Genomic DNA, 18,021 nt, shown 5'->3' with positions numbered 1-18,021 from the left:
CCTTCACTAAAGGAAGGAGCAGAAAATGTGAAGGGGAAAAAACTGTCACACCATACCTGTATGTTGCAATTTAAGAATGTTAGGAGGCGTTTTAACATGTTTATAGAGGCTTTTGTTATTTCCCCCTCCCCCAGTCAATTACTGCGATGACTCTCGGAACAGCATTGTGTAAACAGGACCACGAGGCCTCATTCCACTCCTCATGCCACTGCACTAATCAGCTGGGAGGGGGTAAGAAGAAATACCATAAACATGTAGTCAAAAGGTCAGGAACAGGGAGTTTCAGAGCTCACTAGTCAGATGTTTTACTAGTCACTGCCTGTATCACTGGCATGGAGCCCAGAGAATTTGTATTACTGGGATCAGAGCAATCAGTGGCATGGCTATTATGCACGTTCTGTCCTCAACTACCCTCACGATCCTTAACGCTCAGTTAGTCAACTTGTTTAAATTATACCATAAATATTTGTGTGTAATCCTGATACAAGGAAATTCCTGGCAATGTCATGATGCAGGGAAATTATTTTCAAATCCCAATATGCTCTTTACGTCGTCAGTAATATTACAGTTAATAAGAATCTGGTTGGAAGCAGCTTTTGTTGTCCCTCCCATAATACATAGAGCCTGATTCTATTCTATTTTGACCTAGATGTTGTCTTTTTGAAACCCCTTTCTCCAATTTTCTCTCCCCCTTTCCTGGAAGTGCTGAGATATAATTCCAAGGGCACCAGTTCACACTATGGTACCTCATCCAAAAGACCCAGTCTTTATATGTAAACCTAGATGGTGAATTTCAGCAGGCTATTTGGCCATGAGAGCAGAGCCCAATCCTATTCTCACCCAATGCCTGTACTTCACAGTGAAGTCACTGGTTAGCGATCAAGAACAGAAACCCAAGCTGATGTTTCCTTCAACAACTTAGGAGTGCTATGGATGACTGTAGACCCTTTACCACCATCAGCTGAGGTGAAGCAACTCAGCGCAGATCAGAGATAAGTTCTTCCTGGTCTTATGGCTCGGTTTCTATTTTGAATTTTTAAAGATTATATTGCCAATATTTTGTTGTGGATAGTGAGGTAACGGCTTGTTATAGGAACAAATTAAACTAGCAGTGATGAACTATGCAGAATGGTACACAGTGATTACAACTTACCTTTTCTACTTCTAAAGTGTTTAAAGGGATATTGGGGATAATTTTAACCTAACTCGGGAGTGGGAAACCAATGGGAACAGGTGGAATTCCGGTTTTACACCCCACTGAATATTACTTCCCATTGCTCAGTGGACAATAATATTGAACAGAGTGTAAAACCAGCCTTGCACCCAATCCTGTCAGTTTCCCGCCAGGAGAGCTACATTAAAATTACCCCCATTGTCTCAATGAAACTGTGTAGCAAAGCTTATTTTGTTTGGGAGTGAGAATAGCCAATTGTTATTTTTATCACACTGATGTTACACATAACTGACACAAGGATAGTTTTAAGTCATTCCATCATATGTTTATAAGCAAACAATACAAGGTTTCTCAAATGTCCTTTCACAGAACGGTAAGATCTTCTATGAAATAATTGTATTGATAAAATATGACCTAAAAATTTTCACACACTTTAAAATCCTTTGGATAATTATGTGCACTGTTTAAGTGATCCAGTGTGAACACCATAGAATCATAGAAAGTTACGGCACAGAAGGAGGCCATTCGGCCCATCATGTCCGTGCCGGCCGAAAAAGAGCTATCCAACTTAATCCCACTTTCCAGCACTTGATCCATAGCCCTCTAGGTTAGGGCACTTCAAGTGCACATCCAAATACTTTTTAAATGAGTTGAGGGTTTCTGCCTCTACCACCCTTTCAGGCAGTGAGTTCCAGACCCCTACCACCCTCTGGGTGAAAAAAATTCTCCTCAGCTCCCCTCTTATCCTTCTACCAATTACTTTACAATATCCCCTGGTCATTGACCCCTCTGCTAAGGGAAATAGGTCCTCCCTATCCTCTCTATCTGGTCACATCATAATTTTATAAACCTCAATTAAATCTCCCCTCAGCCTCCTTTGTTCCAAAGAAAACAACCCCAGCCTAACCAATCTTTTCTCATAGCTAAAATTCTCCAGCCCTGGCAACATCCTCATCAATCTTCTCTGTACCCTCTCTATTGCAATCACATCTTTCCTGTAATGCAGTGACCAGAACTGTACGCAGTACTCAAGCTGTGGCCTAATCAATGTTTTATATAGTTCTAGCATAATCTCCCTGCTCTTATATTCTATGCCTCGGCTCATAAAGGAAAGTATCCTGTATGCCTTTTTAATCACCTTATCTACCTGTCCTACTACCTTCAGGGATCTGTGGACATGCACTCCAAGATCCCTTTGTTCTCTACACCTCTCAGTATCCTCCCATTTATCGTGTACTCCCTTGCCTTATTTGCTCTCGCCAAATCATTACCTCACACTTCTCTGGATTGAATTCCATTTGCCACTTTTCTGCCCATCCGACCAGTCCATTGATATCTTCCTGCAGTCTACAGCTTTCCTCCTCACTATCAACCACACGGCTAATTTTTGTATCATCTGCAAACTTCTTGATAAAGCCCCCCACATTCAAGTCCAAATCATTAATATATACCGCAAAAAGCAAGGGACCTGGTACTGAGTCTTGTGGAACCCCACTGGAAATAGCTTTCCAGTCACAAAAACACCCATCAACCCTTACCCTTTGCTTCCTGCCACTGAGCCAATTTTGGATCCAACTAGCCACTTTCCCTTGGATCCCATAGGCTTTTACTTTTTTGACCAGTCTGCCATGTGGAACCTTGTCAAAAGCCTTGCTAAAATCCATGTACACTACATCAAACATGTTTTACCCTCATCAACTCTCCTTGTTACCTCCTCAAAAAATTCAATCAAGTTAGTCAGACACGACCTTCCCTTAACAAATCCATGCTGACTGTCCTTGATTAACCCGTGCCTTTCTAAATGACGATTTATGCTGTCCCTCAGAATTGTTTCCAATAATTTGCCCACCATCGAGGTTAGACTTGCTTGTTGTATCTCTTTCTCCCTTTTTAATCAACGGTACAACGTCAGCAGTCCTCCAATCCTCTGGCACCATGCCTGTAGCAAGGGAGGATCGGAAAATGATGGTCAGAGCCTCCGCTATTTCCTCCCTTGCTTCTCTTAACAGCCTGGGATACATTTGATCTGGGAGAGCGGGTTGGTCGCCCGCCCCTTGATCCGCCTCTGTTAAAACCAGAAGTGGCTCTTGAATGCTTGAAAATTACCTTGGGGTAAATTTTAACCCCATGAATGGGTGGGTTGGGGATGGGTGGGAAGGTAAAAGTCGTAAAAAAGTAAACCCCAACCCCAACCCACCTCCAACCCACCCATTTCCGGTTTTAACAGAGGCAGGTCTAGGGGTGGGTGACCAAGCTGCTCTCAGGAGGCAGGTTGGACAGCAAAATCTTTTAAGGTGCCTGCAGGCCTCAATTTTATAGGTTTTTTATTTTTATCCCCTAGAGGCTGGGATTCCCAGGCCTTCTGCTTCATACCACCTAAGAGGAGGCGCGGAGGGCCGGGTCATCAGGTAAATTAATGACCTCATTATAAAGGAGCCCCCAGGTAGCAGTGATCACAATATGATTGAATTTCGCATTCAGTTTGAGAGAGAGAAGAGTAAGTCTAAGGCTAGTGTTTTAAACTTGAATAAGGGCAATTATGAGGGCATGAAGACAGAGCTGGCTAAAGTGAATTGGGAACTTAGGTTAAGGGATATGTCAGTAGAGATGCAGTGGCAGACATTTAATGAGATATTTCATAACACTCAGCAAAGATACATTCCAGTGAGAAAGAAAGACTCTAGAGGAAGGACGTACCATTTGTGGCTAACTAAGAAAGTTAAAGATAGTATCAAATTGAAAAAAAAAGCATACAATTCTGCGAAGATTAGTGGCAGGTCAGAAGATTGGTCAGAATATAAAAAAATAGCAAAGAATGACTTAATAAATAATAAGGAGGGAGAAATTAGAGTACGAGAGAAAGTTAGCTAGAAATATAAAAACAGATCATAAGAGTTTCTACAGGTATTTAAAAAGGAAAAGAGTAAGTAAAGTGAGCATTGGTCCTCTAGAGAGTGAGTCTGGGGAATTAATAATGGAGAATAAGGAAATGGTGGATAAATTGAACAGATATTTTGCGTCCGTCTTTACTGTAGAGGATACAAATAACATGCCAGAAATAATTGTGAATCAAGAGGTGAAAGGGAGGGAGGAACTTAAAACATTTACAATCACCAGGGAAAGGGTTTTGAAAAAATTATTCGAACTAAAAGTGGACAAGTCCCCAGGTCCTGACGGACTTCATCCTAAGGTCTTAAAAGGAGTGGCTGCCGAGATAGTAGATGCATTGGTATTAATTTTCCAAAATTCCCTAGATTCTGGAAGGGTCCCATCAGATTGGAAAATAGTGACTGTAACTCCTCTATTCAAGAAAGGAGGGAGACAGAAAGCAGGAAACTACAAGCCAGTTAGCTTAACATCTGTCATAGGGAAAATGCTAGAATCTATTATTAAGGAGGTTACAGCAGAGCACTTAGAAAATCTCCATGCAATCAGGCAGAGTCAACACAGATTTGTGAAAGGGAAATCGTGTTTGACTAATTTATTAGAGTTCTTTGAGGAAGTAACAAGCAAGGTGGATAAAGGGGATCCTATGGATGTGGTGTACTTGGATTTCCAGAAAGCTTTTGACAAGGTGCCACATCAAAGGCTACTACACAAAATAAGAGCTCATGGTGTAGGGGATAACATATTAGCATGGATATAGGATTGGTTAGCCAGCAGGAAACAGAGAGTAGGCACAAATGGGTCATTTTCAGGTTGGCAAAATGTAAAGAGTGGAGTGCCACACGGATCAGTGCTTGGGCCTCAGCTATTTACAATCCATATCAATGACTTGGATGAAGGGACCGAATGTATAGTTGCTAAATTTGCTGATGACACAAAGGTAGGTAAGAAAGTAAGTTGTGAAGAAGACATAAGGAGTCTATAATGGGATATAGATAGGTTAAGTGAGTGGGCAAAAATTTGGCAGATGGAGTATAATGTGGGAAAATGTGAACTTGTCCACTTTGGCAGAAAGAATAGAAAAGGAGTATATTATTTAAATAGAGAGAGATTGCAGAACTCTGAGGTACAGAGGGATCTGGGTGTCCTAGTACGTGAATCACAAATAGTTAGTATGCAGGTACAGCAAGTGATTAGGAAGGCAAATGGAATGTTGTCATTTATTGCAAGGGGAATGGAATGTAAAAGTAGAGATGTTTTGCTACAGTTGTACAGGGCATTGGTGAGACCACATCTAGAATACTGTGTGTAGTTTTGGTCTCCTTATTTAAGAAAGGACATGATTGCTTTGGAGGCGGTTCAGAGAAGGTTCACTTGACTGATTCCTGGGATGACGGGGTTATCTTATGAGGAAAGGTTGGACAAGTTGGGCCTGTATACACTGGAGTTCAGAAGAACGAGAGGTGATCTTGTTGAAACATATAAGATCCTGAGGGGACTTGAAGGGGTAGATGCTGAGAGGATGTTTCCCCTTGTGGGAGAGACTAGAACTAGGGTCACGGTTTAAAAATAAGGGGTCTCCCGTTTAAGACGGAGATGAGGAGAAATTTTTTTTCTCTCGGAGAGTCGTGAGTGTGTGGAACTCCCTTCCCCAGAGAGCGGAGGAGGCAGGGTCATTGAATATTCTTAAGGCTGAGTTAGATAGATTCCTGATTAACAAGGGAGTCAAAGGTTATAGTAGGTAGACGAGAAAGTAGGGTTGAGATCGCAATCAGATCAGCCATGATCTTATCAAATGGCAGAGCAGGCTCGAGGGGCCAAATGGCCTAATCCTGCTCTTAATTCGTATGTTCGTAAATGCTTGTAGGCCAGGAGGAACAGGAGTGTTTCCTCCAGGCCCAACAAGCTTACCGGCTGGAATCCCACACACGCGATCGGCCGACCCCATCCCCATGTCCGACACCCCCCATGATCTCCGACTCCCATGATGTTTAACTCCCCATAACAGAGCCCCTGATGACCCCCCAATGACTGCCAACCCCGATGACTCCTCTCGATGACCAACCCCCCCGATGACCCTCGACGACCCCGACCCCAACTCCGATGACCCCCAACCCGCCCCCCCGGATGATCGATCTCCCCTCCTCCCCGATCTAAGATTTACCTGCTGGCATCTGCTCCCTGGCTGTTCTACTGTCCCACTGACAGCCAGCTTGTCAATCTGGTTGGCCTGTCGGGGGGGGGGGGAAACCTACAGAAATAAAATGAAAGATATCTTTACGTCAAAATCATAAGGACGTCCGGGAAGCCTGTACTTCCAGGTTTCCCGTCAAGAAATCCCGGCCCTCTTCCTGGCACCCCATTAAAATTTACCCCCTTATGTCTGAACAAATCCAACACACAAAATACAAAAAGGTTTCTGTTCTAAATTGTAGGTATGAGTGTGTCCTTCACGTCACGTAATCACTTGAACAGTATGTGTTTTTACAGCTATAAGCAAACCCAACTGAAAAATACTGTAAGTGGCAACGTAATTTATAACCACAGTGACCCAGTTATGATCACACAAAGACCACAATAGTTTCTTTTCATATCTTTAACTAGGCCTTACCAACATTTGTGTCTTGACTAGCTGAATCGCTTTGGGATCGCGCATTTCTAATATCCCTTAATGATCTGTGGTGTATGCGAGGAGAGAAAAAAACTCACCAGAATGTCATCTAATAGCAGGGTTGGGTCTTTTGCTGTCTGCTACCATAAATACACTTTCGTTGCATGAAAGAATATTTTTCTTTCCTCACAAACAAGTAATTGGAGCTGACTGCTGGGAAAAGCTCCTTGAATTCCACGAGGAAAACAGATGCCCTTTGACAGTACGACAGGCAACCTTGGGATTTCAGTGTACAGGCTGGTGGTTTACAAATGCCAATTACTTGTCAAGTGCATATCCGGGTTCCAGAAACAGGGTGAAAAGGATCATTGATGGCAGCTGAAGTGGAGGAGGGACTTGGTCAAATGGACAGCTGTGGGAGGAATTTTAATTCTCCGCTTCTCTGTCTTCCTTCAATCGTCTAGGTTTGTTTTATCAAAGTTCCATTCGCGATTGTTACCTTAAACAGGTATAAGTCACTACTCGTGGACTCTTAATTGCTTCATGTAGATGATGCAGAACATTTCTATTTTGGAGTTGCCTTCAAATGTAATGCCATTCTATGACCATAGATAACAATTACTCTTTTTTCTTCTTCCTTGAAGATGCTGATTCATGCTGAGGTATGGTTTCATGGCCACCAGATATCCTTTGGTATCTCGCACAAGTTCTTATTCTTCATGTGTGACCTAGATATTTTCCAGTATGGGTGAAAATTACACCAAATGGCTAGTGGTGGGCTTTAGATAGACTCAAACAGAAGTGTGCTGTATGCATTACATTTTTTGAGGTCAGCTCATTTGCATAGCTTCAGGTGCAGATTTTGAACTGGTGCAGGGAGAACCACCAACGACTGTAACATTAAATTTCATGTAAGTAAAGTTTAAAGGGGTGGTAACAATTAAAGGGAAGTGTCAAAATAGCAGGACAAAAATCCTGAAATCTTTGGAAGGCATCTTAATTCATTAGCCTTGAGCAAGGTTAAAGGGTAGGGTGACTAAGAAGGGAAAGGCAACCCAAAGTACAAGAACAAGGCTGCAGGCAAGTGATGGCTGCTGAAGTTGAGGGAATGCTGCATGAGGTTGCTGCAAGGAGGCTAGCCCCCTAAGCCCACTCCATAGCACTATTCCATAGGTCAGCACGCTTGCAAGGATCTGCAGCCAAGTTTCAGGCCACAGCTGACCATTACTGTCCCTGCATGTAACACCCCTATGCTGCATGGTAGTTGCAAGTGTCCTCGCAGCAGATGACACCACTCTGCATCTAGCTCTCTGTTGAGCTGGACCCTGTGAAGACATTTCCCTATGAACATTGCCAGGTAGGTGCACCAGGGCCTGCAGATAACTCAGTACAGATCATGGAATGTAGAACCTTTGTGGTTTCTGTGTTTTAGTACATCAATGCATAGAGCCAACGAGGAGTCTGGGACCGTCTTTGTTATGCAACACTTTTGTACAGCTCTCAAAGGCAATACTTGCATTTAGCAATGGTAACGTTACATAAGTAACATACTAATTAACATAAGCCTTGTGGTGATTATTGCCCTGTTGCAAAGCCATGTGCTTTAAGGTAAATCAGCTACATTTCCTGATTGTTATCCTGTACTGGAAAGTACATCAGGCGAGGACAGGTTAGCTCACAATCAAATAGCCTCCTGACACTTCCTGTCTAGGCTCACAAATGAAGGATGACTCCTTGGGCGGGACACTGGAAGGTTACCAGCACCCATAGAGTCATACTCTGGAATGTGTCAATTTCAGGAGAGGAGGAAGGAAAATTGTGGAAAAATGAAAAATAAAAGATAAAAAAAGGATATAGAAGAAAGAGAGAATTGGAAGAAAGGAGAAAAACAACAATAACTTAATTCTTATAACTTTAAAATGTATTCATTTTATAATAATGAGGCTACTGCTAATATCACAGTAGCTTTATTACAGTAATATTGAGTGACCCTGGGGCCTCAGACTATTTGGAATGAAAAATTTAAAAGGATTGCTCCTGCATAGCATAGCTCTCTGGAGATGCTGGTGTGGAAGGGTCAACCATGGTCGAAGTTGACTAAAGTCATTATTGTGTAAAACAAAGAAACATAATGTAACCATGCCTATAAAATTTGCTCAACCCTTTATTTTTATCAGACATCATTTCTATTGCATGGTGCAATGAGTTCAGCATTGCCCTGGAATGAATCCAAGCCAGACAAATGGGATGAAAGTCTCCTTTATCTGATCGTTGTAGAAGTCATAAATGAAATGAGTTTGGGCAGTCACAGTCGCAGTCACTAAGAGAATTTGTGAGGATTAAAATGTTACACTGAGACAGTGTGAATGATCTTCTGGGTTTGGGATCAAAACAGCTGATCGGATAGAATCATAGAAAGGTTACAGCACAGAAGGAGGCCATTCGGCCCATCGAGTCCGCACCGGCTCAATGCAAGAGCAATCCAGTTAGCCCCACTCCCCTGCCCTTTCCCCGTAGCCCTGCAATTTTTTTCCTTTCAAGTACTTATCCAGTTCCCTTTAGGAGGCCATGATTGAATTTGCCTCCACCATCCTCTTGGGCAGTGCATTCCAGATCCTAACCACTCGCGGTGTAAAAAAGTTTAGGAGTCTGAGCGAAACACTAAACTGTATCTAACCGATCTCGTACCTGACCTAGCAGTTCTGGATCCTGATGTGGCCTAAAATGAATAATTTTCATTGGAGGATAGGACCAGGATTAGGCCATTCAGCCCCTCGAGCCTGTTTCGCCATTCATCTAGATCATGGCTGATCTGTACGTCAACTCTATTTACTTTACTCCATATCCCTTAATGCCCTTACTGAACAAAAAATCTATTAATCTCAGTCTTGAAAATTTCAGTTGATCCAGCTGGACCCCTGAGATCTGGGTGCTGACGCTTTTTAGTTGAGGGCTAATGTCTCCTAACCCTCCGGCCAACAAGGACGGCCAACTCATCTTCCACCTCCAACTCCTCCTGCTCACTCATGCTCAGTGTATCACCCTGTGGTGGTGGGGTGAGAGGGTGAGGGTCACCCAGGTTGGATGTTCAGTCCTGAAGCATTTTCAACAGTAACCCTGTCACTGAAAAAGTTTAGCTTCAAATGCTTTGAAGCTTTTACCAACTGAGCTTAATATCAAACATTGAACATCCCACTTCTCCAGCTAAAAGATGGAAGGCAAACAGTGAAGGGACCATTTAAGGGACTAAGTCAAAATATAAATATACTTTTGCGAAATAAATTATCTTCCTAAAGGAATTTATCAACAAGTAACCAATGATGTTGACTAAATGTTTTGGATTAGAAGTTGGATTTTGAAAAACTGACGTCCCCAATTAATGCTCGATATATTTAAGATTTTGCTGCTAGCAGCACTGTAGTCAAAGAAAAGATGAAAAATTAAGACTTGCTCTCTGATACATCTTAATTGTGAGGAATTGAACAAATAAGCTGCAATGTAACAGATTTATTCAGAATTACTATTCCAGCATTCTTCAAAATATGATTTTTCTGTGACATTAACGTCAATGGAAAGCAAGTGTCAAGATCAGCCATTTAGCTGGTTATTACTTAAAATGTTAGGAGGCAGACTATTCATGGGTCATGGCTCCATAACCTTTAAAGCAAGTACTCTCACTGTCACATCTGATTAATGACCTCAGTTACTAAACCCAAAATCTCATCCCATTCTTACGGGGAATAGAACCATATGTCAGCTCAGTAAGAGTACATTATTCTGGAGCCTATTATTTATTTACCAGATTCAAAACTGGAAACATAGCCCCATGTGGTAATAGTTAGTGCCTTAATTTTTTTCTTAAACTGCTACATAGTTGGAAGAAAGACGTATGAAATGTGAACACACTAATCAATTTCTGCGGCTTGTCATGTGTTTATTCAGTTTGTACAGTGCAACTTGGTTAGATTCCACCTCACTTGGACCATACAAATCCACGTTGTTAATGAACTTGGAGAAAGTAGGTAGTCATTTCATATATAATGAATACAAACTGCACAAAGATCTCAATGTTGGCTTGTGCCTTACTCTTTAATTTATTACCTGTTCAAACTTACATGTTAAAAAAAAAGTCATCTATATATAGTTATTAAATGTCAGCCGTTTGCGGTCTGATTATTGAAGGCTTTTTGTGAACTACTCACAAGGTCCTTCACTAGACTTCCAAAATGGAGGTTCTACACAGGCCAACTGGCACTCTGAGTAAGTACACATGATTATATATAATTTCCTTGAATGAGACAGAGATTTTTGGACATCATCTGGCAGAAGAAAAAGTCTTATTCCACCTTCTCCCCTTCATGTCAGAGTTTAGCTCAAGAACAACATAACTGTCAGCCAAGTTTAGTGTTGCCAAGAATTCCCACCATCTGCCACAGTTTGATACGTGTCCAAAAGTTTTCAAATAGTGTTTTGTTTTCTTGCTAGCCTGGAACATTTCCTGCTGAATGAAAAGGGTTAATGTAGACGCCAGATTGATCACCATCATCTATGATTATGATGTATTCGACTGCTATTGCATGCTGAGTTGCAACCATCAACTTCTTTTAACATCAGATCTATGTATCAGGAAATGCCTCTTAATATCAGACAACAGATCTCCCTCATAAACAGCATAATGCCTACCACAAACACACAGATTTCCACCCCCCAGCCCTCTCTCCACCTGTTTAGCTCTTAGCAGCACTTGTGTTGTTATGTCTTGTACTCAAAACACACAGGCACTTCCATATAACAAAGCAGAGCTTTCATAAAGTAGTGCAGACATGTGCCAAACCATGCCATGACAAAATGAAAGAACTGGCATGCTTTCAGCCAGGGAATGGGAAATAGGGCTTGCTTGTGTCAGTTCTCCTCAGTTCTGCACATTCACATAACAATAAAACCAGACAATGAAAGAATTACATTTCTGCTGCCCAATCATCTTAAAAAAAGTTTCATTACTATCAAACAAATCCATGTGAAATTATTGAACACATTTCTTCATGAAAGTTGATCCATTTCAAAATAATAAAACTGTCCTACTAGTCCTACTTCAGCATCAATTACATATTGATGGTATATTATGAGTGGACTGAAATCATCAATTCTTCTATTTTAAATGATTTTTTTATAAATGGTTATATTTTACTGAGTAGCCTTCAGAGAGTCTACATAGTAAACCCCAAGCATATTATGACTGCAATTAAAACTCCATGGGAGTAATTTTGACTTTGTGAGATAGTGTAAAATGGGTGATAGTGAGTCGGCAGACCGTTTTACATCTCTCCCAATTTTTATTTCCATTGAAAATAGCCGACTCACTATGACCTGTTTTACACTACCGCACAAAGTCAGAATTACTGTCATTTCTTCATTTCCCATTTTACAAAATAATGGGATATAGCCAAGTGCTCTAGTGGTTTATGAGACTGAATGATAATCTTGACTAACTTTCCAACTTGCCTGATCTTTTTGAGTGAGTTTCTACAATTCTCAACCAGGCGCTAAATGAGACTTTACATGTTAGAAGAACACTCTAATTCAGGAGGGGAGCAAAAGTTGTCACCTGTTAATAACCAATACTAGAGTGGCACTGGTAGAAACTGTGGTAATGTTCACAGTAGCTGGCTCCCAGGATGCCTCAGGAAGTTAGGAGATGAGGCACATGTTCTAGAAAGATCCCAGATTTGATTTCTAATTAGCTAGTCTCAGCTGGGACAGCAGTAGAGGTGCTATAGTTGGCCTCAGTATCCCTGATCAAGGTTCCTGCTCCTAATCACAATCTAGCAACCACTGTTATGTGTGTGGATGTCCAGTGAGGGGAGGAGTGGACTTCCTATAAATGTCTCACAGCTGAATGGCCTATCAACTTTGTTACGGCTCACATGTAGATAATTGCATTTGAGTGAAATAACAGATGGTGACTGGTGCCCACAGAACTCCAGCAAGGAATTGATGTCTTCTAGAGAGGGAAGAAGAGAGAAAATCATGAGGACAATAAACGCTTAAGTCTGCATTGAAAACAAGAAAGCAGTGAGCTACTTCAATGCTCATTTGGTAAATGCGATAAAGAAAGAAAAGAAAGAACTTGCATTTATATAGCGCCTTTCACGACCTCAGGATGTCCTAAAGCGCTTTACAGTCAATTAAGTACTTTATTTAGAGTAGCCACTGTTGTAATGTAAGGAAACGCAGCAGACAATTTCCGCATAGCAAGGTCCCACAACAGTAATGAGATACATGACCAATCTGTTTTAGTGATGTTGGTTGAGGGAGAAATGTTGGCCTGGACACCAACAACTCCCCTGCTCTTTTTCGAATAGTGCCATGGGATCTTTTACATCCACCTGAGAGGGCAGTCGGGGGCCTTGGTTTAATGTCTCATCTGAAAGACGGCACATACGACAGTGCAGCACTCCTTCAGTACTGCACATGGATGTCAGCCTGGATTAGGTGCTAAATGCAATGCTCAGTGTTGTACTGTGCAACAAAGGCCCAGGTTCTATCCCCGTCTGTGCTGAGTTAGCTAATCTCGGCCAGGGCAGCTACAATTGACCTCAACACCCCTTAGCTAGCTCAATTTATTCCTCCTGTGCATGAAAGTGTTGAATGAGGCCAGGATTGGGTTCAGATATGGTGCCTTTCACAATTCAATACACCATTGACACTCACTGTCCAAGGTCCCATGTGAAGCATGGTCACCTGGGCAGGTTATGGGAGGGCTGCCAGTAGCCGTACAATACCCAGCTTGAGTCAGCACCTTCTGGAGAGCAGAGGAGAAAATAAGTACAATGGCCCTGAAATTACTCCATGAAAAACTAGTGCACGATCTCTTAACACATTTGCATAACATTCCTTCCTCTATTTTGGCGAAGGTTTAACTAATTTATTTTCAACATGTTAATATCTTCATTAAAATATTTGAGGAATGAATTCCAGATAAATGGTGAAGTGTTTGCACACTAATATCCCATGGAGTAATTTCAGGTCAAATGTCTATAGAGATCATTCTATGGACAGACTGCAGGTGATCTATAGTGAAATGGGGGCTGAACATCTTGTGGCCCTTCCAGCACACTCCTGCCATAAGTTCGGTGGATGTGCAGCAGAAGGGAACCAAATATATGTCATCTAAGAGAAGCCATTGCTGTAGATGCTCTGGCTTCGATCAGATAGGTAAGAGTGGAACCAAGCGAGGGAAGTCCCGCTGAACTGGACGGTGGAGCAGAGATGTTGGGAGAATAGAATGGTTAACCATTTCAAATGATGAAGTTGAACTGAGGAAGTTGAGGGGAATAAGGAGGGATAATGCACCACAGTACAGAAATTTTTGCGACTTTGGTTAGGGCCATTTCAGGGAGGAGAAGAAACACAATGCGAGGGATGTACACAGAGAGTTGCGGGAAAGATGGCCATGGATCTGGGAGGTGACAATATGTTCAAAGACTTTGGAGAGGAAAAGGAGGTTGGAGATGGGGCAGTAGTTTGCAAGGATAGTGGGGTTGGTAGTGGTTTATTGAGGAAGGGGGTGAAGGCAGGTTTGAAAAAGAGGGGGTCAATGCCAAGGAGAGGGAACAATTTACGATGTCAGCTTAGTATGGGGGCTAGGAAGGGAAGTTTAATGGGAATGAGGTTGAGGGAGCAGAAGGTAAGTCGAGATGAGCTCGGAAGGTCAAGAGGGAAGATAGGAGAGAAACCAGAAAGAGACAGAGATTCAAGGTTAAGGTAGAGAGGGGCTGGAGGTAGGTTTTGTTTTGTGGGCAAGAGGAAGGGGGAAGCAGCAGATTCAACAAAAGAAACAATATAGTTAGTTGCCTGGAAGGAATTATTGTTCCCAATGTTCTGCCTCATGCCATCCAAAAAGAATGGCCAGTGAATAAGGGTTACTCAATGGACATTATAATGACAACAACAAAAACTTGCATTTATATAGCGTCTTTAACATAAAACATCCCAAGGCACTTCACAGGAGCGTTATCAAACAAACTTTGACAATATTTAAATTGTTTAAAAACAGAAAATGCTGGAGAAACTCAGCAAGTCAGGCAGCATCTGTGGAGAAAGAAACAGAGTTAAAGTTTCAGGTCGAAGACCTTTCGTCAGAACTTAAAGTTGTTTAAAATCATTTCAAGATAAAAAATAAGAATTATATTTAATACTGGAGGTTTTTTCTTTGTCAATTATCTCCTCTCCCCTCCTCTCCAGAAGGTTTTGACTCCTTGCTGGGGTACTGCTCCACGGATGCCAGTCACCCTCTGGTACCTCGCTCAAAGGTATTAATTTTTCATATGTGAGATTGACAGTGAATTTCAACATTTCAACCATGAGGGTAACATAGCCAAACCCAATTCTATCCTCATACTACATCTGCACGCACGCACTCCCTGCAATATAATGATCAGAAGTTATTCCCCTTCCTAACCCAGTGTGCCAGTATAACCATCCAACCAAGCCTTTCCTAACCCAGTGTGCCAGTATAAATATCCAAGCAGATTGAAAATTTTGCCTATTATTTTTATCTTTCTGCAGGTAATTATCAAATTACCAAAGAATGAAAACAGTACTACCACCCATGTAATTGAAACAATATGCATCGGGGAGACTGTAGCACATTTGTGACTTCAAAGCACTGGACTTATCAGACCTACTTCAGTCCTCCAAATATACTAGTGCCCTGAAGCCTACCCTCTGTTAGTCAGTACTATTGTTCAATTTTCCAAATGTGAGGGCAGTTTTGCTCTGTGGATGGAGGCTGCTTGAGCCCGTTTCACGTATGATACTTACTAGTCCTCAGACAGGAAATTGTAATTCTTTCCATCTGTGCTTACTTCAGTACCATGTTGCAGAGAGTAAAAGGCAAAATTTGAAATCACTGTATCACTCAGTCCGCAAATAAAACAAACAAACCCCACTTTAAGTTGCATGAGAAGGCTTTCTTTCTAGGAAGGGCTGTGTCACTGCCTTGGGGAGTCTCGGGACTTTAAATGCCTGTTCTGTGCCTATGGATAAAATTGTGGTGCAGCCCCCATAGTGGCTCAGCTTGTAAATGAACTGCTTAGTATGGAACCAATTCCTCATCTATGCTGAGTTAGCTGATCTCTGCAGTAGTGGCAGATGAGGTAATATGATTGCTTCAATACTAATGTACTTTTTTGCCTCATGAAATTTGCCTCATAGTGTCTGACATGATCAGCAATAGTGTTTACAAATTTTGTAATGGATCTTAAAAGATATTTATTTACTGGGCTGCAGTGCCTCTCTTTAACGAGTGAGAATTGATAATCTGAGAAATATTATTCATATTCCTCCTTTAGTGCACTTGTTGGTGTGTTTGCATTGATTTCCTTTATGCACTGTTTTAAGAAAGCCAAGGCCCCTGCTCCCGATTAACACCCAGTGATCCCTGCTAGAAAGAAGGGTGGCGACAAGTTTCTATCGTTTGTGATGCCCCATGGCAAAATAGCTTGGTTGATATCTCATTAATGAGCCTCACACAAGAGAGTTTGCTAGTTGAGAAAAATATTGGAGTCTACTGGTGCCTGTGGAATCGGACCCCAGCATGAGTCAGTGAGGCAGATCTTGCTCTTATTGCACTGCGGCGTAAATGATTGCCTACAGACAGTACACAGAGGAAAATCGGGCAGGGAGGTTCGCATGCCTATTTTGGAGCCCACCCGATTTTCTGTCCATTAATGAATGGAAAAACAGATGAGCTCCATTACAAGCGTGTGACCCCTCTCGACTGATTTCCCTCTCTGCTTTACAGCCACGTGCAATAATAGGAAATCCTGCCCCTATATCTCCAGAAGTGTAAGACTGAAATTATTTTTGGTTAGCTGGCCTAGTCATTATTAATATCTGCCAAAATATGTAGAGTGAGGATTCATTCCCTTTTTGTCCTCTTTCTTTCCTGAAGGAACTGACTATTACAGCAATTCAAGTCAATGACCCCAGCAGCCCAACGGTGCTTTGGCCAAGCGGCAATTCTTCACATGCAAAGTGGGCCAGTGGATGATAGCAGGCTATTCAACCACAGGGATCATCACAGCCGCGCCCAATCCTGTTATAACTTGAGGTCCACCCACACACACTTTCTAGCAGGGTTCATTGATATTGATCAGGAGCAGGAATTCTGGCTGCTCTGTTCTCCCCTCTAACCTAAGTTGGCTGAGACCAATTAAGGCCGTTTTTATATTCCGCGACTGTCAGCTCCCGAACCATGGAACTTCTGCAGCTGGCAGCCACGTCATTCTTTTTTAGACCCTCAACCACGGAAACCAATTTTCCATTGGATTTTCTCAGTTGAGGCTGGTCCTACTGGGGCTAATAAACATTTCAGGTTAGGAAAGGTTTCAATGATGGCATTGCATCATGAATATCTCCATTATCTCTGTAGTGGCCTAATGAGGGCCAGCCTACATATATATGGACTGTTAAGCTGGGCTACAGGAAGACTGGCTGCATTTAACAAAACTAAATGCGGGACAGAGGCTCAGTTCGCTCAATCTCCTGAGAGCTGGATTGCAATCGAAAGGCAACTTGTAAATGCCCCACCAACTGCTTCAACTGAGGTCTGCTAACTCAGCATAGACCATGAATCAACCCTAAGACTTTCTGGTCTGTATGGTGGCAGCAGTGAATCAAATTCTTAAAGAGTTGATATAATAGGAGGGAACAAAAACAAAAATTGCTTTCCAAGGATAAATTTGTAATTCCTCTCCATTAACGGACATAGAAATAACAGGAAAAAAAACCTCCAGTAACAAGTTCAACGTCGTTAACTGCCGATGCGACAATAATAGAAGGAAAATATGGAACTAAAATGAAGGTAAATGCTATTCATTCAGGACCATGCATTAATAATTATAGCGAATGATCAAATGATTGAAATAAGGACCTCAAGCTAATGAAGCCCTTGTCTCTCCCCTCATGATGTAATTGTATCCTCTCTGTTGCATCATGAAACCTGTTGGATCATTAAACTATAACTTTAGTAATATTTTTCAAAGTGAATTAGGTGTCTGATAGACATCACGTTAGAAAATTCCTGTGGCTGAAGTCATATGTGCAACTGAAGCAAAATGGCACATAAGCTTCTCTTGATTTCCGGACAGGTTATTATCACATTTTGAGGATTTAATTTTATTTAGCTGTAAGTCATTAATGGGCAACTCATAGACAGACTACAGGCCATGCAAGGTCACCTAATATATTTATATTAACAAAAATGAAAACTGAACCAACAGATCACTTGGTTTCAGCGCTGCCCACTCGGACAAACTGGCCCAGAGTAATAATTGGGCTCCCGGTC

Source organism: Heptranchias perlo, chromosome 8 (assembly GCF_035084215.1).
Source record: "Heptranchias perlo isolate sHepPer1 chromosome 8, sHepPer1.hap1, whole genome shotgun sequence".
In the NCBI taxonomy this organism is placed as follows: Eukaryota; Metazoa; Chordata; class Chondrichthyes; order Hexanchiformes; family Hexanchidae; genus Heptranchias; species Heptranchias perlo.
Note: the sequence above shows the minus strand (reverse complement) of the source record.